This window comes from Heliconius melpomene, chromosome 2 (assembly GCF_056956725.1).
Source record: "Heliconius melpomene rosina isolate 202511_hmr_F chromosome 2, ASM5695672v1, whole genome shotgun sequence".
Classification (NCBI taxonomy): domain Eukaryota; kingdom Metazoa; phylum Arthropoda; class Insecta; order Lepidoptera; family Nymphalidae; genus Heliconius; species Heliconius melpomene.
The window spans coordinates 5,394,170-5,420,560 of record NC_140390.1 but is presented as its reverse complement, the minus strand read 5'-3'; the positions used below and the strand labels follow the sequence as shown (position 1 = coordinate 5,420,560).

Sequence of the window (26,391 nt, the reverse complement as noted above, 5' to 3'; positions counted from 1 at the left end):
GCGAGGATATTAAATTATTCAATAGTTCATTTCCTCGACTGGAATCGAACCCATAATCTGTCGCTTTTACAGTCACATTTTGTGCCCCTTCGCCACGAGTGCCCTCATTTTCATTATTTTATGCATAGCAAACGAAAAAAACACACAAGAAAGTGAAATATTAGAGAAAATTAGAACTAATATTGAACGTTTACGTTATCATTCCAGTAGGTACAGTACAGTCCGCCTACCCAATGCAAACAAAAGGCCGTTCGTTTGTAAAATTATGTATTCTACTTCGAGAGAGTAAGAGAACTATTTGTTATTTTTTACATACATGATATATTTTATTTTAAAAAATAAAAAAAAAATTAAGATATGAAATATCTATTTATATTCTGAAACATTAACGAGTGGATATAGAAACAAAAAATGGGACCATTCGGGAAGCAGCACCTTTCAAATAAAAAAAATTATCAAAATCGGTTCACCCAGTCAAACGTTATGAGGTAAGAAACATAAAAAAATAATAATAATAAAAAAAATACAGTCGAATTGATAAACTCCTTTTCTTACAGAAGTCGGTTAAAAACAAGACCACGACCAAATTTTTTTTTTCTATTAATTATACTTAGTCTATTCGCTATGGTTTTTATTAGATACTATTTTCTGTTATTATTTAACACTTATAATATTTCTTCATAAGTCACTCCCATAACACAAAATTAACAGCGAAATATTTTTTTTTTGTTTTTGCTGTTAATATTTATTTTTATCGTAGGGTAGGCAAAGGGAACCTAGTGCTAAGACTTTTAACCGAATGCTGGAGGCATTGCGCGATGAGTGGCGGAACTTAACGCCGCGTTACCATAAAAATACATACTAAAACATAATAATTGTTATAGTAACTATAAAGTAAGGCAGGGGAGACCATCGTAACATGTCCTTCTTACTAGCTATTTAAATAGTAAACAAAAACAGCAAAAGTTCTTGACATTTGTACAGCTGAGCTTTACAGAAGTCACGACCGCGACAGTAATAAACGATATTTATTGTGAAGAATTTTTTTTTTAATGTTTATAAATCTTTAGAAACTTCCTATTGTTATTTTTTGTTATTTTCACGATGTATCCCACACACGGCAGGGTAGGCAGAGAGATTTTGGTGTTGAGACATTCCGTTTGCCATTTTCCACTGAATTCTGGAGATATAGCGTATTGCGTGAAGGCCAACTTCGACACCAGAGCGATGAAATTAATGAGAATATTAAATATTTCATTTCTTGGATTGGGAATCGAACCCTGTAGCGTTTACGGTCACGCTTGTGCCTTTGCAACGATTGATCTCTTAAAATTAAAATAAATAAGATTTATTATAAAAGTGTAATTTATAAGTTATTGCATAATAAAAGAAACGGTGAAAGGAGCTATAAGTTAGTACTTAGTAATCGAACCCGTTGCTTGCATATTTTCGCGAAATTTCAATCGTAAACATAATCAACATTCTTATTTTAACTTTTAATGGTTACATTCACTTTACGTGAAAGAGAAACCAATTAAAATTGTAGCACATAAAAAAAAATAATTTAACGATACTGAAATTTCTTGTATTGACCTAAATAATTTTTATTAAGCTAATTACGACTGAATGATATATTTTTATATTGATTTTATTTATTATTTGATAACACGACCATTTAATAATATATACGAATACATCTAAATTCGTATATATTATTAAATGGTCGTGTTTTTTCCAGTTCCTAGTGGAATGCTTAATAAAAATCTGTGTTGTTTAATAAGAATTATATTTAAAAACAAACCCTGCATATATGTAACCGTTTTTAAGTTATGGGGTATGAGCCGTAGCGTACATTTTGACATTAAAAATCGATTGTTTATATATAGAATTAAGGCTTTAGGCCGTAAACGGTAAAATCGAAAGGGCGGCGTTCAGTTCCGCAATTCAACATGCATTGTGTTGAAAATTCAGAAGTAAGTGGGAAACGGAGTGACTTAACACTAGGTTCCGTCAGCCTACCCTGCTATGTGCAGGATATAGAGTGACGCTGAAAAATATTGAGTTAATTTTAGACATAATTTTTTTTTTTTCATAGTGAATTAAATTATTAATGTCACTTATATAGTTAATTAAAAAAATAATAGATACAATACTTCTATTAATTCTATTATTTATAGATTCACATAGCTGTCTCTATAGTTTTGTAAAAAAAAATTGGAATTAAATAAACGTTTTAGTTTTAGACTTTTTCCTATAATCTGAATCACAAATACCGCTATTTTATAATTCTTATTATAATAATAATAGCTAACCTACTAAAAATTACTAGACTTAGCGACATTATGTCATTTGTATCTTGCTTACCGGAAGGAGTTGCGTAAGAGCTTGCCGTTACCCCGCGCGCTGGAGAACGTCCCCCCACCACCGTGAAACTATATTTAGTTATACAGTGTGTTCACTTTAGTGGAAATCGTTATGTGGCTAAACTAAGAAGGTACTTATTTAAAACATATAGATGCAAGTGGTTTTGCTTGCGTGTTTTAATATATCAAAAATTGGAGAAGGTAGGTATATTTCGTAAGAAATTAAAGAATGAAGAGAGAATGTTTTTTTTACTATGCCTTTTCGCGTATTCTGCTTATTGCGGAAGTGTTTGTTATATTTTTTAATCAACAGAATAATAAATTAATTATATTATAATAATCGCGGATGTTTTATACAAAAAAATGATTTTATTAAACAAAAGAGTTTTACGATATATGGCAAACAATTTTATTTTTTTTTTGGATGCGTAACAAATCAACTACCAAACACGAGTGAAGCACTCGTACAAGAACCCAGTACTATTAGCAATCGTTGTCTAGATGCACTACTGCGGCAGTGGAGCTCTCGGTACCAGACTGGGTGCACTATCTCGCCGCCGGTCTATTCCTACTGTGGATCCTCTTTGGAAGAAGACGAAGCAGCGTCGTTACATCACTGTCGTCATGATTATGTATGTAGATTTATTTGAGGAATTTATTGTTTTATTTATAGCTAGCGGCCCCCGCGTGGCTTCGCCTGCCTATACTATTTGAATATTTATTTAAGAGTATTTAAGATTAAAAATATTGTGTTCATTCGTACCTGTAATAGGATTGGTCTTAAAGACCTCAGGTCAACTTGTGTGAAGAATTTTAAATCTTGAAATCTCGGTGTTTTACCATCACAATACAGTTAATAATTTAGCCATACAAAAAAACAAAAGATTTAGTTAATTTAATAAAAGTTCTTTAACTGTATAACTTCCTGTTAGAATCCAATACTAACAACTTCATTTAAATCGGTTAATCCGTTTCGAAGATTAGCGGGAACAAATGCACATACAAACAGATTTAGAAAACAATTGTTTTGGGTTCTATTACATTGATAAATGCCCACATAAATAATTTTTCTGATGTCTTTCATGTACAGAGAACGATCAGTTATGTTTTACTCATAAGTATAGCTGTGCTTATTCTAAACCTTTATCGTAGGAATATCATTTTTTGACTCTTTCTCGTACTATTTATAGAAATATTATTAATAAGATATAACAAAATATTTAAATTATAAATGCAATTTTTTTGTAGAAATCATATTTAAAATGCAAAGCCAAAACCCCACAGTATCATCTCAACACAATAAACAATAACCAAATTAATAATTAATGAGTAATCAACACAAGCGTGATGAGTAATTAATTACATTAATTAATAATATATATCTAATAATAACTACTATTGTATTATGTTCTAGTTAATCCACGAGACGCGTCTATTCAAAGTTTTTATATCTCTATTTTAGTATAATTAAGAATTTAAGGTATAATAAGTTCGGATTAGCGGCTTGGTTGTCAAAGAATATGGAATAATAATTGATTGATATATAAGGAAAGATATAATTTAAATTAGCACTTTATGGTTATCATTAAACCTGTCACTATCAACAAGTGACTTGAGAGCCACTATTGAATTATATTGTATTTTTATTATAATATAAAAAACGTTAATATCACCATAATCTTAAAAGAAAAATTTCCAAAAGTCTCTAGATGTATTTTTTTTTTAATTACAATCATATTCTGGAAAAGTTGCTTCAGACATTCGAAACTGGTATTTGGAAAACGTTTTTGGAAATAGGAACTGAGTACGGAGTTTCGAATTCCGAATTTTTATTTTCGAAATATACGCTATTCATCGTATTGAGTATGAAAATTGCGTTTTTTTTACATTCTAATTCAATTTTTTTTATATATTTTTATATAGATTTTTTAATATTTTTCATATGGAAATGGTAATTATAAATACATTACAACATATTTTCAATGTAAATTAATATAAAATATGAAGCAACGCCATCTGTGTAAGAACCATTGAAATAACAACACACACTCCCTATTTAGTTCTGTAAGCTTACAACAGATGGCGTTAGAGTACCATAAACAGTTCTATTACTTTTTACGTTTCATGAATAAAGATGGCAGAAGTTACGAGCTGTTCATATTATTAGATTTAGAATTTTCATATATCGGACATATTTATTTTATTTAATGTTATGATTTTTAAAATTTTTATGATATAATTAACGTTTAATTTTCTCTTGTTAGCGATAACAGCTAAGTAGATATGACAAAAAAAAAACGTTGAGTTCTGCCACTTAAAATGCAATATCTCGAATCAAAAAACTTTAAGCAATTTAACTAGATTTACTATGTATTTAATGGAACCCTTTTCATTTTCCATATACAGACAGGTATATTAACTTACAGAAATGAACGTAACCTAATACTTCCCGTACGGCACCGCCGTTCTCATAGAAAGTAATCATCGCCGTCTTCCGTTATTTATAGGTGAATTATCACCAGACTTACTCTTTATATCACCTCGTGTCTTCTGCGTGTCAAAGCAGAGACGGTGTGAAAGTCCATGAATAATCGGGAAGGTATTTCCTATCTACGTGAGGTGACCACGTTTTCCGGGAATTAATGCGGGACAAATGAGATAAAAAGAGATTTCATGAGTTTAGCTAAGTTGTTGTTTCGTTGTAATAATAATAAAACATTACATTAAGATGTACTTAGTGTATTTTAGACTGTTTTATCTGTTTTTTGTGTATTTTTTATGCCATTAATGCTTATTAAATAATAGATTACATATATTTACAATACATTTAGAATAAGAAATCCTGATATTTTGTAAACGTGTGACTTTTTAAAAATCAGTGGGAGAGTCCACTAAAAAGCGGAACCGGAGTCCTGCTAAATTCGCGACGTGTGGTCACTTTATATCTACAAAACTTATAAGTAGTTGGTGCATTTGTAAGAAAATGCATCTTAAAATCTGATATATAAGTCCCATATTTGTTTGACAGACAGTAGCTGAAGGATTGTTTAGGGAGCGGCTCCCTTACGTTTATCGCATATGTACATCTAAATTTTACAAGCACTTAGAAAGTTATGGCGATTCTGGTGATTCTAGAATCTAGTCGTCTTGATACACACACACACACTTCACACTGTATCCCGTATATAGCAAGATAGGCAGAGGGAACGTGGGAACCTGGTACTTACACTACTTCCCCATTTTCCGCCGAATTTTCGAGGCATTTCGTGGTAAGTGGCGGAATTGAACGCCGTACATAAACACATTAAAATAAATTAAATTATTATAATGTCATTTTTACTATTCAAGTAACTTAAAAGTTAAAACACGTATTACAGTAATAATCTCACGGGAAAAGCAAAAAGCCGTTATGGTAGTGAAAACGAGCGTTCACCTCAGCTCGATAAGCTGTTACTCTCGCCGGGAATCAAACCCCGCATAAATCATATCTGTCAAACAACTCTCTTACAAATTGGCCTCGCACTCCCCACGGCGTATTAAAATGAAATATGTAGCGAGGTGTGATTCTCTATAGTCTATAAGTATCTAATAGAAAACTGGTCTGCCATCTATGGGCACGTTCTCCTGAGAGGCAGAGGCCCTTGGGAGACCTGGTGGGAAATTATGACTTGGGTATTGTCACTATGAATAAGAATGGTGGTGCTATTGTAATATTAATATTATGGCTGTTGTTTTTATTTAAATTAATTTATGTTTCTTCAATACGCAATGCCTTCAGAATTATGCGGAAAATGGCTAGAGAAGTGAGTAGCGGAATTCAACGCTGTGATATATAATTAATACAACTATATATATAAAGATATAATTAAAACAACAGCCATATTAATATTATAATAGCAAGAGTCTCAACACTAAGCTCTATCTGCCTATCCTGCTGCGTGCGGGATACAGCGTGAAGGTGATTTTACGATTTAGTTTAAAAATATCTAGCAAAATACTATTACATATTACATTTTCAATACAAATGTTTTGAACGTAACTAATACATACATCACTTGCCAAGTTTATAAACACCACTCAGCCAGACAACAAGTGAGGAATGGCTTAGTGACAGTTGACGGCGTCTGTATGAATTTTAATAAGAGGTGAGGATCGTTGAACTCTCCGTCTCTTTATACGAGAATCGACTAGAAAATACCATCCCATAGTAAGTAGACGTGGTTGTTTTACTTAACATATCTATATAAAATGAGTTAAAATTGAGTGAGGTCGTCGTGGTGCAGTGGCACAAGCGGATGGTTGTGAGTTCGATTTCCACTCGGGAATATGAATTGTAATTTATTATTTTCTATTGTTCGTAGGGAGTGTCTCAACACTACCTTCCCCTTGCTATATGAGGGATATAGCTCAACAAAAAAAAACGAGCTTGAGTTTTTTCTGAGCTCTTAAGTCTCCTTAAGAGCCATTAAAATCTTCAAAATGGTGACAGATTAAGCTAATTCATAAGGAAAATGTATACCCATATCTATGTATATATTTATTTTATTATTACTTTTTTTATATTATAGATGAAGGCAGTACTTTAACTGGACCCCTTTTTGACATGCATTCTCCTATTGTGTAATATAATCTCTTTTTTACCGTACAATCTCCTTCGCGTGTTCTCCATACAACGGACGTGACATTAGCGAAGTGAGTGCTCAACTGGCCCGCTCGGAACACCATATATTAAGAACTGAACTGAAGGAAACCTTACATAACAACCACATGCTCTCACAACTGGTTCAAAATTTACAGTAGTATTTGGAAATATAATCTGTTTTGTCACGCCTATTGTAGTTTATAAGTTGGGTCTATTACAGACAGAAGCTGTCATTCATTGAGTGGCCGTGCCTAATTTACTGTCAATATGTAACGGTAAACGCGTAATGTACGTAAGTCTTGTGGGATTGTCTCGTATGTTATATAGATTTTGACATTTTGAAGTGTTGACTTTTTTTTTTAAAATAATTTTAGGACATGGATAGGAGAGTTGGGAGTTTTAGATAAATGTGTTTTTTTTTTTATTTATTTGATTGTTGTAATTTACTGTCAACGAGTAACGTGTTGACTTTTTTAAAATAATTGTAGGACATGGACGGGAGAGTTAGAAATTTTAGATAAATCCTATTAATATTATAAATGTAAAAGTTTGTGAGGATTGATGTTTGTTCCACTTTCAGGAAAAAAACTATCGAATGGATTTAAATGAAACTTTAGAATAATATTGCTTATAACGTTTGTATCATTATATATACTATGTTTTTTTATATAAATGTAGATATCTATCCTTTTAGTCAAAATATTCTATATATTAAAATTCATAAGAAACCCAACGGCCATTACTTTAGTTGGAATATTATACAAAACGCATCGGCCAGACGCGTGCCTCGCATAAATCTTCGTCAACTGCACACTGCGTCTCTTCCTGTGCTTCAAAATTAGATTTAAAATGGTGGCCTATTCTTTTTATATTGGTTAAATTTATAATAGTATGTATTTATACTTACAAAGTGATGATTTTATAGTACATGAAATAGATAATGATTTATCACCAATATTTCTCTTACGGATGCTGGGAATCTAGTGTTAAAACACTACGTTCCCATTAAGACACTTCCGTTTCCCACTTTCCGCCATATATGTACTTTGGCATTGCGATTATCAAGTGCCAGGACTCGCCGTCGCCCTTTGCCTCGTTATCAGATCTAGAAAATAAAAAATAAATGTTCCATTGCCTCGAGTGGGAATCGAACCCACAACTGGTATCTTAAATATAATTTACAACACAATAATTTATCGAAATCGTGTAAACGGCCTATACCTAAGTTCTAAAAATCACTTTCGCGGTCTCGGTGCATCTTCATCTTCAACAATTTGCTTCCGGATGTCCAGCGATGTGGAGCACCACCAATTAGGAGATGCATGAGTGTCAAACACCTACACTCTCGAGACTGGTTTAATATATTACTTGTTATATGATACTATTTTAATTTTGTAAAGTGGAAGAGCAAGAATTGGTTTTTAGAATAGCAATGGCTATAAATATGATTTTATTATACACTAGCGGCCTGCTCGCGGTTTCACTCGCGTGAACTATGTTATTATTAATTTCTGTCTCCATGACTACGTCCTAGTGACGTCTATGCAAAATTTGAGACTCGTAGCATTTGTAGTAACGAAGTTTCATACAAACTTTCGACCCCAGAAACAACCCCTTAGAAGTCGAATATTGCAAATTCCCGTCTTAGCGAGCACCTACGTCCTATAAGTAACTCCTATGCAAAATTTGAGATTCCTAGCACACGTAGTTTCTGAGATTTCGTGATGAGTGAGTGACCTTTCGATTTTATATATATAGATATATTACATAGATACATTCACATGGCTAAAAAGCCATAAATAATTTTGTTTGTAACTTTATTATATAATACATTTTCGTAAAACAAGTATTTCTTTTCAGCTTTCAGTTAGGTAAAGGGAACCTACTGTTAAGACATCCCGTTCCCCATTTTCCGCTATATTCCTTGCCTCGTCACTAGAGCAAAGTGAAAATATGAATTTAAATTATATTTTTTTAATCCTCGAGTGGTTATCGAACCCGCAACCAATTGCATTTACAAACACACATTTGGGCCCCTGCGCCACGGCTGGCCTCAAGTCAAGATATTTATATAGTAGTTCTATGTAATTATATTTTTTTTTTCGGAATCAAGTCATTTATTTTTAAATCAGTCTACGGAATATGTATGTATGTATGTCCATTCGATTTATATTCAAAACGATGACATCGCTCATAGTGGAAACGCCACCCGAATATAAAGCTTTTGTATCTAGTAAAGGTATTACTGCATATTCATTTAACTAAATTGACTTCTGCTTGTTGAATGATTGATTCGTGAAAAGAAATAGTGAAATTCTTCTCCTTTTATATAATATTTTTTTATAATAGACTATAAACCGCTATGTTGTTTATTAAATAGTTTTATTATATGATTATGAAATTATGAAATAATTTTCTTCATTGGTCAGTCGTGGTGTACAGGCGTGCGATTGTAAGCTCGACAGGTTTGATTCCCACTTGCAGAAATGAATTATTTGTTATTTTTATTATTATTAGCCTCGCTCTGGTAACGAGCAGCGTCACTCATTATGCAACGCCTTTAGAATTCGACGGAAAATGGGAACGGAAGTGTTTTCATGGAAACAAAATATCTTAAGTAGTGAGTAACATTAGGTTCCTTCTGCCTACCCTGCTATTTGCGGAGTACAACTTGAACCTAAACGTTTTCTTCAAACTACATACTTAGTAATTATACAAGTAGAAATAATAGTGAAATTTATTGTTTTTTAATGCCAATTACAAAGATTCTATAGTAAATTTAAAAAGAAAAGTGTAGCGGACATTTTCAAAAGTTACTACAAAAAAAATATTCAAAATTAGTCTACATTAAATAGATATACTGTCAAGACGTGATCACTTTCGTTTAGGAGAAATGCGTGGGAAGCCTTTGTTGAAGACATACAAAAAGCCTCGCAATGAAACCTTACATCAGCCTTAATAGTAATTACTGGTTAATTGCTGTAACAAATTACTACCACGTAGATATTTGATTGATTGGTGTGAAATGAAACGAAGATATTTAAATAGTTTTTTTTTTGCCTACAATTTCATTTGAAGTAAAATATATATTGAAATTGAAAATAAATAATAAAGTGAAATTTAAAACTGTTTAATAATTTAATATATTAACCTAAATCTATTTTTTATTAATATTTTCAAAATCTTTGATTTTAAATAGGTACATGGCTTTAGTCTTTAAAATAGAACGAAGTCAAATATTTTTAAAACATTATAAAGAAATTAAAAATTTTAGAATGATATGTATATATTTTTTATTAATTTTCTTTTACTTTTAAGTTTCTCTCTTTTTTTCAAAAGTAGTGTGAAACTTCGATGTGATCTCAGGTTATCTGCATAAAGTTAACAATTAACCAAAATAATGCTTACAATCATAGAAATATTCGTGTAAATTTTTAAGTAATTAAATTATTGCGAATTTATTAATTCCAATTATATATTGCAATATGTTTATTACAATCTAACCACGTAATAATTGGTGTTTACCAATATTTTTTGTGTGAACGATGTGACTTTATAATCTTTTGATATGTAGGTAGATTAAAAAAATATCTTTTTAATATTTCATTTCTTCGCTCTGGTGTTGAAGCAAAACGCGGCGTTCATTTCCGCCACTCAACACACAATTCCCTTAGAATTTTGCGGATAATAGACAACGGAGTATCTTAACACTAGATACTCTCAGCCTATCCTACTGTGAGCGGGTTAAAGCGTGATAGCTTCACGTTAAACATAATTTAGTATATGGTTAAGCACTCATCTGCCATCTTCACTTAATGCCTATTTATTACATTACTCCGGTTACGTATTTGTTCAATTTGTCGAAGCAATTCGCCTCGCACTGGCTGGACTCCAGTATTTATCCAATCAAGCCGTCAGACGGGCAATTTGTGTCGTTAGCTGTTCGCGTGGGTCGATGCGCGTCATCAATGATGAATATATTAGAGGAGAGAAATGTAGAGTTTTCTCTATTTATTTTGTTTTGTTTCACGCTGTATCCCGCATGTAGCAGGATAGGCAGACGGCTTGTGTCCAGTTTTCACTGAATTCTGGGGAAATTGTGAATTAAGAGGCGGAATTCAACGCCGCAAATGCTACTATTTATTGTTATATTCTGTGATTATATTTTTTATACCGCCCTGACGTTAATTGTAGACTGCACAGATTTTTTTTATGAACAATTCGCATAAGTTAAGAAATACTAACTTCAGGGCGGGCGGTGGCCATACTGAAAACCTATCTTAATATCTTAAACCTCACATGAGCGCTGGTGGTGCTGTGAGACAGTGTCTTAAGAGAAATATATGATTCTGGGTTCGATTGTCCCTGAATTGAAAATAATTCATTTTTTTTTCGCTTTCCGTCTCATCACATAAGTCGCGAGTTTTGATGGAAAGTATCTTTACACAACTCTCTACCTACTCTACTAGGAGAAATTTGAAGGAGAGTAAAGCATAAACATTTACATGTTAAAATACATAGAATTTTAAGTATACAATTTTTTATAATGAAAGTGTCATTAGGCACACGGCTGTTGAAGTTTCGAGTAAAAGTGTGAAATTACATGAAGGAATCGCACATCGTCATGCATACTTACTTATACGCTTTTATTACTTGTAAATGACTTAATTATGAGGTAATATAATATTTAATATCTTTCTCTACAATTTTACTAATTTGATAAATGCTTATATAACTTCCTGTACAAATGGTGGGGAGGTATTAATAATCTTGTATACTAGTACACTTATTTATATAGATAGACTAGCGGCCCGCTCGCGGTTATACCCGCGTGAACTATGTTATTATTCATTTCTGTCTCCATGACTACGTTCTAGTGACGTCTATGCAAAATTTGAGACTCCTAGCATTTGTAGTAACGAAGTTTCATACAAACTTTCGACCCCAAAAACAACCCCTTAGAAGTCGAATATTTCAAATTCCCGTCTTAGTGAGCACCTACGACCTATAAGTAACTCCTATGCAACATTTGAGATTCCTAGCACATGTAGTTTCTGAGATTTCGTGATGAGTGAGTGACCTTTCGATTATATATATATATATAGATAAATAAAATATACTATCTATTTTATTTTCTAAAATCAGCTTCACGCTGTATCCCGCACACAGCAGGGTAGGCAGAGGGAACCTAGTGTTAAGACACTCCGTTCCCCTTTCCACTTTCTGCCGAATTTCTGGAGGCATTGCGTCTTGAGTGCGGCTATAAGAAGAAATGGAAATATAAATGTAAATAAATATTTCACTTCCTCGAGTGGGGATCGAACCCACAACCGTCGCGTTACAGTCACACCCTTGTGCCGCTGCGCTACTACGGCCTGATATTATTTCTTGATTTAAGTAAAACTTTTACAGACTCCAGGAAAGTCAATTAAACTTTATATAGGGGGAAATGTCTTATTTGAAATAACAAAAGGGGAGATTTTAAAGACGATTAGTAATGGTTGAGACATAACATGTCTAATGACTTAATTGTCTCGATTTTACAATTAATTTAGTTAACTGCCACTCTGGCACGCCTTAATAAAATTAGTTGTCATGAAAATGTCCTCGTTGAGTCACAGTGTGTACAATATTTAATAAAATAGATATTAAATATAATAGTTCCAAAATTAATTATTTTAAAATATTCATTGTAAAATTTGCGTCTTTCTATCTCGTAGGTTCTCGTGCAGGTAAGTTTTTTGGTGGTTTTAAAATAAATCTTGTAATATTCGTATTCAATTATGGTTATAACAACATAATTCATTAATTAATTTTATTAAAATTAATTATAATATTTTTATCATAAATATAGATTTTTTTAATAAATCATTAATACGGAAGTTCATTACACAATGTAAAACGTCATTGCGAAAAATGTGTAAAAAAATTATAAATGTTAAATTTCACTTATTGTTAATCTTTTCTTGTCTTTTTAATCTATGGTAACTATTGACCAAATCTACAAATATTAATCAATATTCTTTAATGATATTAATATGATATAGCTTTATATTAAGCAATGGAAATCGAACCTGCACTTTCTGTAATTTTTTTATCCGATTAGTGTCAATAGATTAATAAATAAAAAATTAATATTTTAAATTACCTACATTATACAATCATTTAAGTATTACGCTTATATATTACGTAATACGGTCTTATGTACTACTTTTTAAAATAAACTCATTACGCAGTTTGTCTAGTTGGATATTTCTAGTTTATTTGGTCTAGTAAAAAATGCTAAATAATTATTTTATTATTTCTAATGATGTCATATTCACTTTCTCTTATAAATATAAATTACAGCTAAGAAAACCGATATCGTATGACAAGAAAGATCTATATTTATCCATAGATGAGCGTCCTGTCAGTTAGGGACAGGATAACCGGGATTTTAAGCAATTTAAAAATTAGGTTGCACCAGCATTTAGATTCCTAGTAACGTTTCAAATGTTTGTATAACCTTATTTCCAATTTATTATACAACTGGCACATATGGGTTAGGAGATTAAAACACGATCAACCTCAATTTCGTTTTTACTATCCACCAATTCGACACTAAAATTGAGTCATGAAACTGTTTACACTTTTTTACAAATTTCTAGTAAGCAATTTATAGTAAAAAACGTTCAATTTCAATTGAATTAACAGCACTGGTACAGGCTGTTCAGTATACCGTAGTTGAGGTGACATTGACTTTCTTACTATCTCGGGGCTGATACTGTAGCGGTGTAGCGGCAGTCGGTAGCTGCGCACATGCACGCCGCACGCCGTCACGCGCGCGCGCATCCACGCTCCGCGACCGCGACCGCCCGCGCGCCGGGCCCGCGACATGCCCGCAGTGAAAGTTTTCAATATATTCGGTGGACAGAAGTCGGCCGAGAAGCAACCGACTCCACCCCCCGCCCATGGGGCTGTGCAAAAGTTCTACAGGACCTTTTCAGTCGCTCCCGAAAACTCGACCGAGCATAAAGTGGGCAAAGTGACCGCGATCGCCGCCTGCCTGGAGAAGAGAATCGGTGATCCGGCTGTAGTTTGTGGTGATAACGTGCAAAAGTTGTTAAATAAAGTAAATATAAACGATACTGTGAATGGAATAGCGGATAGTTTGAAAATACGTGACAACGCGTACGAGAACGTAAACATTGTTAGCGTACCGTCGCTTACAAAGAATTTATTGGATGAGACTAAAGGATATTCGTCGATATACGAAAACGTTACTGTAGTTGGTAAGCCGTCTAATAGTATTAAAGGAGATATTAAAACAATTTCTGAATTAAAATTAAGCAAAGCTTTGGAATCCTTCGATAAAATATTATCGGAATTTTCAACGAATGAAGCCTTAAAATCTAGTTTAAACATAAACAATAGCAACTTTTGCGTACCAAAGTTGCAGAAATCAAAAACTTGCAGTATTATAGAGTCACGTTGCATATTGAAAAAAACTATTTCAGATCCTGAAACTGAAAGGAAAGCGCAAAGTCAAGTTAAACGCAACAACTCAATCGATAAAACCACAAGCCTGTGGAACCTCGACGACATGAAGGGGAAAGAATTGACGAGCCCTTTGAAACCTCTTGCCCCAACGATTAACGATAAGATGACCCCCGATAAGTATGCTACGTATAAAATATCATCCAAAAATTCAACACGGAGCAACTGTATTAAAACTGAGGAATTTAAAAAGATGGACGTCAAAACAAGAATTTTAAAAAAGACTTTGTCTAATCCACCATCGACTCCCGTCCCAGTTGTCACAAAAACAAAACCTGTAACAAAAAAATACGAGAAGAAAGTTATCGACCCTAAGAAAATAAAAACTAAAAGTACTTTGGACATGAAAAATATTTCAGATAACACACAGAGATCTCAAATGCAAAAAGCAAAAAGTGTTTGGGAAATTGGAAACGAGACAATGATACCGCCAAGCTTAGAGAGAACAAAATCGAGCGCTTCTATCTCGGGCTCTCCTAGTAAGATCCCGGTGATCAGAGGTCAAATGTCCCAGAATAAGTTTAGTAGTACACGAGCACTTTTTTCTCCCACTCCGGTTGATCTACCCGATATAGACCAGGCCAGAGAGTGTGCTCAGAAAAAAAAGCCCATTGCATCACGAAAAACAACAGAGAAACCCGACCAAACGAAACAAGTGAAACAAAAATCACAACTCAATTTAAAGTCCGATTCGAAGCGACAATATGACAAGACCAAGAGAGATGTTGCCGATAAAAAAGCAATATCATCTCATAAAACGACATTAAGAGACTACTCGGATGAAATAAACGCTGTTCGAGCCAAGCTACAACAGAAAAAAATCAACAATAAGAAAGGTAACAACGTCGAAATGCCCGAACCTAAAAAAAATGAAACTGATCCGGTGACAATCGATTGCGACCTGTCACCTGTCAAGTATATAGTAAAAAAGCTGGAGTGTAAGACAGCCATGGAATCCAAGACGGAGCCCGCCTATTTCGTCAACTGTAAAGTGATACCACCAGTACATAAAGAACTGTGCGTCGCCAACACCACTTTTCACAATCATTTGAGCACACTCGTGGGCCGACAAATAAAGTATGTAGAGCCAAGAGAGGATAGTAAAACATGTTCTCAAAATGAGAAGCTGCCTCTACTCAAGCATTCCGAGGAGAAGATATCAGACACGCACTCGGATTGCAGCGACGACTCTGGTCACGTTTCCAACGACGCTGCCAACGATAACGATGTGGTTTTTGATAATATACACGAAATCGACGTGAGCTCGATACACATAAACGTTGATGAGATAGATTGTAAGATGTTCAATGGACCGAAGCAGTTCAGGGTGGATATACCAGGAGACGTCAAAACAGTGTGTCCAGTGCGTCCAGCGCGGCGTGGGGAACGAGGGGAGCGTGCCAACGAGGTCGCTAGCGGTACCCGCGCTGCTGACGCCGGTGCTCCGAAAGTGGACGAGCAGGTACGCGTCGCTTAACACATATATATATATATATATATATATATATATATATATATATGATAACAGCATGATAATAACAAATCGCAGGTGCTATTAGCTGAGACGGTCGAAACTCTCACTATAATAACACTTACAAGCTATAAACAATTTAGATCTCCAATGCGTATTATTTTCATACTTCGAAGAGAGTTTTACGATTATTTAACGATTTTAATAACATGTTTTGCCAATTGGTTGCCAATTTAGTATGTAATTGTAAACATATGTATAATATGTAATATCAATTATATAGAAGTATTTGCGTGACATCAAAACATTAATGGCGACATGTTTCAATTTGCATAACCTCGCTTCCTAATTCCTGATATACTTCACAGAAATACCAATAGAATTACGATTGTAATTATGTAACTTCCTTTTGACATTCTTGTCTTAATTGTTTGATATATAGAAAACTCTTGGTGTCTGCTTATGTAACCGTCGTCGTCGTAAAGAATGCGCTTTTAAATTCCTTTTCAAATACCAATCACATAATATGTTGACTTACACAATATGTTTTTACTTTTTTTTTTAACTTAACGCTATATCTCGCACATAGGAACCAAGTGTTAAAACACTCTGTTCCTATTAAGAGACCACTCCGAGACTCCTACCAGCTTTTGCGTGGTTACTAGGACAAGGAAATTAAAATATTAAATGTTTTGATTTCCTCGAGTTGGAATTGAACTCACAACCTGTCGCGTTTAAAATTTCACGCTTGTGCCACCATTATTATATATTTTATAGAAATTTGTCTAATCCGTCTTGGAAACGTTAACGTTTTACAATAATTCTCGACAAGTGCACCACAGGGGTCAGTGCTGGTAAATGATTTATTTACGCTCTTACTTTCACTAAACTCTATGAGGTAGTAAATAAAACTTAACGTTTTAACCTCTTTCATCGTAATGTGCCGTACACCCAGTAGTGATTGAGGGAACATAGTGTTAAGACACTCCGTTCTCCATTTTCCGTCGATTTCTGGAGGCATTGAGTGTTGATTGGCGGAGCTCATTGTCGCGCTACGCCTTGCCAGCAGAGCAAAAATATACAGAATATAAATTTAAATAATTAATTAATTTCCTCGATTCGGGATCGAACCCAGAACCAGTGCCCCCGCACCACGACTGACCTCAAACTACACATACCATAATATGTGTGAAACACGTAACTCACACTTTGCCGTTTAGAAATTGCACAAACTAAATAAATAAATTTCTATTGCGAAACGGATTCCAACGGATTTAAAATGCAGATCCAACCCCCTCGGTGATTTCGCTATAATAAAATTCAATGCTTTCTTTTCACTTTCTTATTTGTTACGTGCTCCAAATTGAAATCAATTTGCAAATATACCGATTATATTGTTATTTGTAGCTTAATATGTACATATATAATATGTTATTAGATATATTTTAAATAAATTGGCAATCGTCGGCAGGGGCCGGTGTGGCTACGACAGCTTGTGGGTTTGATTCCCACTGGAAACATTTAATATTTTTTTACACATTTCTTCGCTCTCGTGTTGAGGTATACCGCGGCGTTGGCTAAACTCAACACGCAATGCCTTCAGAATTCGACGGATAATGGGCAATGGAGTGTTCTAACACTACCACCCTGCTGGGTAGTGTGCGGGTTTCAGCGTGAAGCTACAAAAAAAAACATTTTTTTTGCGAAAATAATATTATGTATTTGAGATTAATGAATCTGTGTAACTAATATAATAATAAATATTTAAACATTATTTAAGATCATGTTGAATAACCTTTAATAATAATAATATTTCGTTCAGTAAAATTAATACGTAACAATAAACTGCATTTGGCAAAAAAATGGCTCGAAAGTAAAAACTCATCAGTTTATTAAAAAAAATTATTCGACTTTCTACTCTCCCAAGCAATTATGCTCGCCATTCGAATAATAAATATATCATCTTTTTTCATATACGAGTATGTATTTCGACCATAAAATGGAACCTCCATTTACCTCTTATTAAGTCGGTAATCGCCAGTATCAGTATGTGAATTAAGTTATTTTATTTGTATTAAATTGCAATTGCAATATTTCACGCTATATCCCGTATATTGTAGGGACCTAGTGTTAAGACACTGTTTCTCACTTTCCGCCGAATTCTTCGTGGTATTGTGTGTTGAGTTGCGGAACTCAACGCCGGATTTTTAATCGGTGCCCGGGCGAAGAGATTAAAATAAAGAAATTAAATAATAATTTATTCTTTAGAGTGGGGATTGAAGCCACAACCGTCGCGTTACAGCCCCTGGGCGACGATGGTCTTGAAGAAAAAAAATATACCTAATACAATATAATTATGAATTAATATGAACAATTAGGATATAACTATTTAGTTAATATTTACTAATAAATATACACATTTAATTCAAGTTTAATCTGCATTACCGTTGTTCTCCTAAATACTTTAAATTCTCCGCTTTAATACATTAAATTTGCCCAGTCACGTAGACTATTTTGTAGGGAATGGCTATCGTACATTGTTATACGTAGGATGGGCACATGGGCACATGCTCATCACGTCCAGCTTTCCCCGCGCACGCGCATGTCCTTTCTTTAGCTAACGTAATTGATATTACCGATCCGAGTCGAGTTAACTCGTAATAATAAATGTGTAATAGTTAATTGATTTTCTTTATTGTAATTTCTGTTTTTTTTTATAATTTTAGTTTTGGAATAATTGTTCTTGAATGTAAAGGTTTTATATTTAATATTTTTTTAAATTTAATTATTCTACAGAATGCTAAAACAGACTTGGCGAAACTATAATAAGTTTCGTTTGATTTTCATTTTTATGTCTTCTTAATAAATTATTTTTTGCCTATTAAAACACTCTAGAAAACTATTTAAAATTTCATAATATATAAATATTTAAAAATGAGAAAGAACTCCTCATAGCAATATAATAAAAAAAACATATATGTAGGTATTATAACCATATAGTTGTCTATACAAAAAAATATTAATAACTAATTTAGAAATTAATTTGTTTTTTATAATTTTCCAATCATATAATGTCAGTACTTGTCAGATACAGCGACTATCGTTCCGTTTCTTTTTTGTATGGATTTCGACCTCGTTATCTACGCATAATGACTGCTTTTATACGGGCATTTAACTACTATAACGTTTCACTTTTCATATTTAAATTAAAAATGTTTTTAATTTATCTATGTTTTATATATTTATTAATAAGTTATGAAAATTTAACATAATAAGGTTAAATACTATTTTTTAGAAATATTTCGCTGTTATGTATATCTTTTTATTAATATTTTTGAGACTATTATAGAAGTAGAACTTGACATCTGTTGAAAAATAGAGTTGTTGAAAATTATTAAAAACATGTTATAACAAACTTTTACTTTTCCCGAACTTTTTTTAAAACTTTTACTTTTTATTAAAAAAAATATAAGCCAGTCGTGGCACATGGGCACAAGCGTGTGACGGTAAACGTTCATGGATGGGCGAAAGCACGGCGTTGAATTACGTCAATTAAAACGCAATGCTTCTGGAATTCGGAGGAAAAAGGAGAGTGTCTTAACACTAGAGTTTCTCTACCTACTCCACTATATATTTTTTTATAATTTGGATTTTTCTAGGTTTTATTAATACTACAATTTAATTTCTTTTAATACGATGATTTTACTTAATGTTTAATATGGTAAAATAAATAGCAGCTATCATCATGAATTCATGAAGCAAGACGCATGTGCATAACGACTTCTGACCCACAATCTTGATGGTGCATAATTAAATGTTTTAATAGCTTAGCTTTCGCGAATGATGAAGTCGAATTTCAATACATTGTTGCTCATTTAAACATCTATTATCTATAGTAGGCAGAGGAAAACTAGTGTTGAGACACTCCGATTGCCACTTTCCGCTGAATTTTCGATACATGCGAGAGATTGGAACTCATTGCCGGCATCCGTATTTCCTAAGACATACAATATGAGGGTCTTCAAAACCAGAGTGAATAGGTATCTGCTAGGCAAGCGTGCCACACATGCGATCAAACGCAAGCCTATTCAATATAAAAAAAAAACATTTTTGGCTCGACATTAGAGCGAACAAATGAAACTTTTATTTAATTTCCTCGAGTGGTAATTGAACCGACAACCTTTTACAGTCGCATGCTTGAACCCTTGCGCGACGACTGACTTCATAGGAATATTATATTACTTTTTGACAATTGTATCGCCGTGATCTTGAAATGTTCGTCGCCAGTATAAAATTGTCGTTTTTGATTTAGAAATAATTTTGCTTGCACTGAATACTCTTAAATTTACCATATTTTTTATTACTTTCGTCATAGATTTGGTTTTTGTTTTTCTTAACATTTTTTTAGATAACTCTTAGTAATAGTTTATGTCTATCGACGTCTGTTAATTACTGTGGTGATGCAAAAACATAAAAACCTTGTTTTTCGGCAACTTTTTTTAATATAATCTTAAGCAAACCTAAAAATTCTCAGAAGAGATGATCTTAGTTTTTTGTTTATCTTATTTAAATTATCTTTTTTTTATTAATAATGCAATAGGTAAAAGATAGTTGTTTTAACAAATAAATATAATGTTATCTATATATCTTACAAGCGGCCCGCTCGCGGTTTCACCCGCGTGAACTATGTTATTATTAATTTCTGTCTCCATGACTACGTCCTAGTGACGTCTATGCAAAATTTGAGACTCCTAGCATTTGTAGTAACGAAATTTCATACAAACTTTCAACCTGAAAAACAACCCCTTAGAAGTCGAATATTGCAAATTCCCGTCTTAGCGAGCACCTACGTCCTATAAATAACTTCTATGCAAAATTTGAGATTCCTAGCACTTGTAGTTTCTGAGATTTCGTGATGAGTGAGTGACTTTTCGATTTTATATATATAGATAGATAAACTTATCACGTTCGTAAGTAATATTTGCAGATAAAAGATCTTAAACATGTTGGTATTTAAATACGTTGCTAGATGCTGTGGTTTTTCACAGAACCTCGCAAATACAATGAAAATTACCATATTTAATTTTTTTCTTAAGTACTCATACGGCTTTCCGCTTCATGGCGATGACCCTGAGTAATCTTTGGACGTGAAAAATTGCCAACTTCCATATTAAACCCTGGCTAGAATAATAAGATAGATAGATAGAATAATAGATAGATAGATAGATAGATAGATAGATAGATAGATAAGAGAGTTTAACTGTTAACAACTTATTAAAACCTAATGCGCGTGTCGTCGTATGTCGGCTTCATGTTAAATTGCTATGGCTTTATGTACAGTTCCTTTCGAGAAATAATGAGATATTCATGTTTAAAGGTACTCACTTATATTATAGAGAAATTGATATGAAATTTAAGCTTCGTTTTTAATGTTTGGTAATTATTATTTACTAGCGACCCTATTGCGGCTTCGCCCGCTTTTACTACTGGATTATTCATATAATGTATGTTTGCAAAGCACTTAAGATAATGTGAAAATTCATTAAACCCTAATGCAACCCGCATTTTCGTAGTTTCAATAAGGATTTTCCAATTGTTTTACACAGCAAGGATTTTTTAGTAGGTACCGTAATTTTAAATCTGTGCTACTAATCTTTTCAAGTACTTATTAAAATATATTTAAATTACTATTTTAGATAGTTAAATGACATTAAATAATACATTCAACTCGAATTATCCAATACGTATTTATCTATGATAAATAGTACAGGCCGTCGTGGGGCAAAAGTTCAACTGTAAACACGAAGGTTGTGGGTTCGATTACCGTTCGGGGGAATGAAATATTTAATATATTCATTTTTTCGCTCTGGTAACTCGTGCTGAGCACTTGTGCTGAGGCACAACGTGTTGTTAACAACCGCCGATGAACTAGCAATGCTTCGAGAATTCGGCGGAAAGTTTAGAACGGAAGTGTGTTAATGAGAACGGAGTGGCTTAAAACTAAGTTCCCAGGTTCCCTCGGCCTAGCCTGCTAAGTACGAGATATAGCGTGAAGCTAAAAAAATAATATAGATATTTTTTTTATTTCAAATTCAAATAGTATCGATACTATCGACTAAAATAAGCAACAAACAAACAGACTGCCTCATTTAAATGAAATATAAACTATATAATTAATATTAGTCATCGAGAGTCAAAAAACCTTACTTAGCACCAAGAACCTGTTGTTAAGTTCGTATATACGAGTAGTAATGTAACTTTGCATACTTTGATATTTGAGATATCAGAGACAGAGAATTGCTATGAGTGGCGTCGGTTTTTTGTTCATATCAAATGTGTTGAGTGCCATTGTTGCGAACGCGAGTGAATGTTGATATAATACCCACTGTGTGTTGATATAATGAAATATCATTCGTCTCGTCTATGAATAAAGAATTTTTTGTATTTTCTCTTACAAATATTATTAATTATAATTTTTTTTTCGGGTAGGCAGAGGGAACCTTATGTTAAAACTTCCTGTTCGCCATTTTCCGCCGAATTTTGAAGGCATGTCGTTTTGAGTGACGCTACACTATTGCTAAGAAAAGGAAATATGAATCACTTCCTCGAGTGGAAATCGAACCCACACCTGTCGCGTTACAAGCTTGTAGCCCTGCGCCACGACTGGCCTCAAAAAAAAAAAAAATATCTAAAAAGGTTTTTTAATTAAATATTGTAAATTCTCTTATATAAGGAGTGTCTTAGCACTAGGTTCCCTCTCCCTACCCCACCACCCCACTCCATTCTTTTATATATTTAAATATATAAAATACATATGATAATAATATATGTATCTCGCACACAGCAAGGTGTTTAACCTAGTGCTAAGACACTCCGTTCTCCATTTTCCGTCGAATTTTGGAGGAATTACGTGTTGAATGGCGAAACTGAACGCCGCTCCAAGCTTTGCCTCCGCACCAGAGTAAAGAAAAGAAAATATTAAATATTTCATTTGTTCGAGTGGGAATCGAATCTACACTTGGTCCGTTTATGACTAACCTCAAAAAAAAATATACCTATCTAAATATTATCTAGTTAGACCGCTACACTGCGGTCGCCAATATTTGCAGCAACTGGAGCGATGCAACGCGAGTTTGTTTTTGATTGTCATCTTGCTTGGAAGCAGTTATTCCTAATGATGCACCGGCGGAGGTGGTCTCTTTCTTTTGCCTCTGTCATGCTTCTGCCGTTGTGGAGTAAACGCTGTCATTATTGTAGATCTCTTATCGCTTTACTATTAGATACGGGAGGTGATGTCGGTTGTTTGTCTTTTGGATTGGATTGGTTTTGGTAGGGGGCTCAATTCTATTTGCAACTTCTATGAATATATTTCCTCTTTAAATTGACAATATAATAATTTATTGTAGATTATTATTGTTATTACCTACACTACACCTCATTTATAGGTTAGCTTAAAATGTCATACAAAAATTGGTTCCTAAACTTATACGGTTCTTTAAAAAAATTAATTAAATTAAAAATCAATCAACATTAGTTTTTCACAAAAAAAAAGAAAAATATATAAAAATAAATATTTATAAAAGACTACACGAGAAGTTAAAAACGCATAGGTTTTGTCATGTATAGTTTTTTTATTTAAAAAAAACAATTTATAGCAAATACACGTCACTTATAATATAATTAGTTAAGTGACTGTTTGATCAATCAATAAACAACATCAACACTTTAAGCCAATGTAAATATTTACGTTATCTGTAACATTAAATGGCGCCGAAGTTATTATATATTATTAAAAATAATTAATTATTATTAAAAAATAATTGCTAGTATTATATATATTATTAAAAAATAGTTTTTAGCAGATAAACGTTATTTATAATATAAACAGTTAAGTGACTGTTTGGTCAACCAATGTAAATATTTACTTGTTAGAGTTATTATACATTTCGTATACTATCTGCATTCATTTACGCTAAGATAATGATTCATGTTCGTGTTGGTGTTGTAAACATACGGCAATGTAAACAAATACTTATTTAAATTTTAAATGAAACTCTTTAACCGGTTTTTATTTCAGCTTCAGGGTCGGTAGAGGGTCCTAGTGTCCATGTCGTTCCGCATTTTTCACCTAATTTTCACGACATTGCGTGATAAGTAGTGCAAAAGAAATGAAAATATCAATAAATAATAATTAATTTCTCCGAGTGGGAATCGAAGCCACAACCGTTGCGTTTACAGGCACCTGCTTGTGCCAATGTGAAACAAACAGCTTTTAACCGGATTAATCACGTATATTTAGTATTACAGATTTTTTGGAAATAATCGGAATAGTTCTATTATTATACTCTCTATGGACTACTGTCAACAGTTCGAAACGTTGGCTTTCCAAAAATGTATAATACTAAATATACGCAATTAATAAGGTTAAAGAGTTTCATTTAAAATATGTAATAATCGTGAAAATCAGAGATCAAATACTTGATTAAATCCACTTCACGCTGTATCCCGCACATAGCAGCGTAGGCAGAGGGAATCTAGTCTTAAGAAACCCCCGTTGCTTTCCGCCGAATTCTGGAGGCATTACTTGTTAAGTGGCGGAACACAGCCTCGACACCAGAGCGAAGAAATGAAAATGAAATTTCCTCGAGTGGGGATCGAACCAACAACCAATCGATTTTACAGTCACACCTTTTGCCCCTGCGCCACGAATGGCCTCCATTTTTTTAAGAACTTGATGCTTAGCAAAAATGTTATTATATTTAAATTGAACTGAAATGCTTATACTACAGTTATAAATCGAGTTCAAATAGTTTATTTTATAACATAAATTTGTATATTATAATCTATAGTTTATAAACCTCATTTATTTACTTAACTAGTAGATAAATATTAGTTAAGAAAGACAATTTAGTATGAAAGATTTTGCATTAGTTATGCTACCTCCGGGTCTGGTCTTATCATTTTCTTACTATCTCCCATCTTGTTAGTTTAACGGTTGCCCTACTATTACTTGAAAACACAAATATAACTTTTTAATATAATTTATAATTATTTCTATAATTGTTAGGAAGCTTAGAACTGCATTTTTCAATTGCATACACTTTCTTTTATTGCAATTAACATTGTTTTTCTTAGCTGCGTGTTTAGCTGCGTAACTCAACGCCGCATACATTGTTTCTTACCGTGTTTCCTATTATTTTCAGTTCCTTATCGTTCTTGTCATACAATACGGTAGACATTGCTAATGAAAAAGGCCACTATAATGTAAATTGTAGACGCTACGTACTGTCACCTATTATATATTTAGTAGAGACGTTCTAACAGCAATAATAAACAATCATCTCGGCACCTGCGGTCCAGTCAGGTGTTATTATATGTCTATAGCTAAGTAAACTTACTGGGTCACCCAGTAGTGTAGATAGATGAACCACGTTTACAATAAGTCGTAGAGAATACGGAAAGAGAGGGAGAGAGAGAGAAATAACTTTTTGTTTTCATTTTAGATATTACTTTCGTCTACTCTCGTCGTTGTCTATTGAAAAACAAATACATATTCATAACAATTTTTGTTATTTAAATTGGATTAAATATATGCATATATGCATGTGTTTGTTGGTCTCACTAAGTCAAGTTCAATTCACTTTTTGATCTTTATTTATTTCTCAAATAAAAAACAACTCATGACTTTTTTCTTTTTAGTTAAGTAGAAAAGTTTAAATAAATAATTTTCAACATTTTATTTTAATATTAATATATCTAAAATATAGTTAAAATCAAATATTTTTTCTAACCATTTATTTGTAAACGGTGTCCACTCTAACAATGGAGGTGTAAGTTGTTGTGAAAATAGAGTGGGTCAGTATCGTTAATGCTTACATTGCTCGTGACAAGGTAAGCTCTAAAATTATGAACGTCTTTCGAAACCTATACGTTTCACTAGTAAACGTGATATATACAAAATTATTGTAAATGTGCTATCTGTGGGAAAATGTAGTTACGTTAAAACATGCTTTATATCACAACTAGCGACCCAAATGCGGCTTCGCCCGCTTAAACTTATTGTTATGTTATATCCAAATTATACGAAATCTTTACCTAAAGTCACTGTAAAGTTTCATCCGATTCAGTTTAGTTATTTTTGCATGAAAATGAAACAAACATCCATTCTCACAAACTTTTGTATTTATAATATTAGTAGGATTTTACAGCCAATTGTTAACTTCATCGGCTTATTGGAAAATATACAAAAATGTACTATGTCATAGTGAATATTATAAATTTTCAACCTCCTCCTGTAAAATCTGATCAAATGCAGATACGCGCTTCCTATCTATGGTAGATTCGCGGTTTTGCACTATCCCCGACGATGTGTTTATCAT

At 33.0% G+C, this 26,391-nt stretch overlaps 1 protein-coding gene across 4 annotated transcripts in view; it reads left to right on the top strand.

Moving 5' to 3' along the window:
• Mhcl (Myosin heavy chain-like) overlaps window positions 1-26,391 on the top strand; it is a 192,967-nt gene that overhangs the window by 126,186 nt on the left and 40,390 nt on the right. The gene's annotated exons all lie outside the window — the stretch shown is intronic.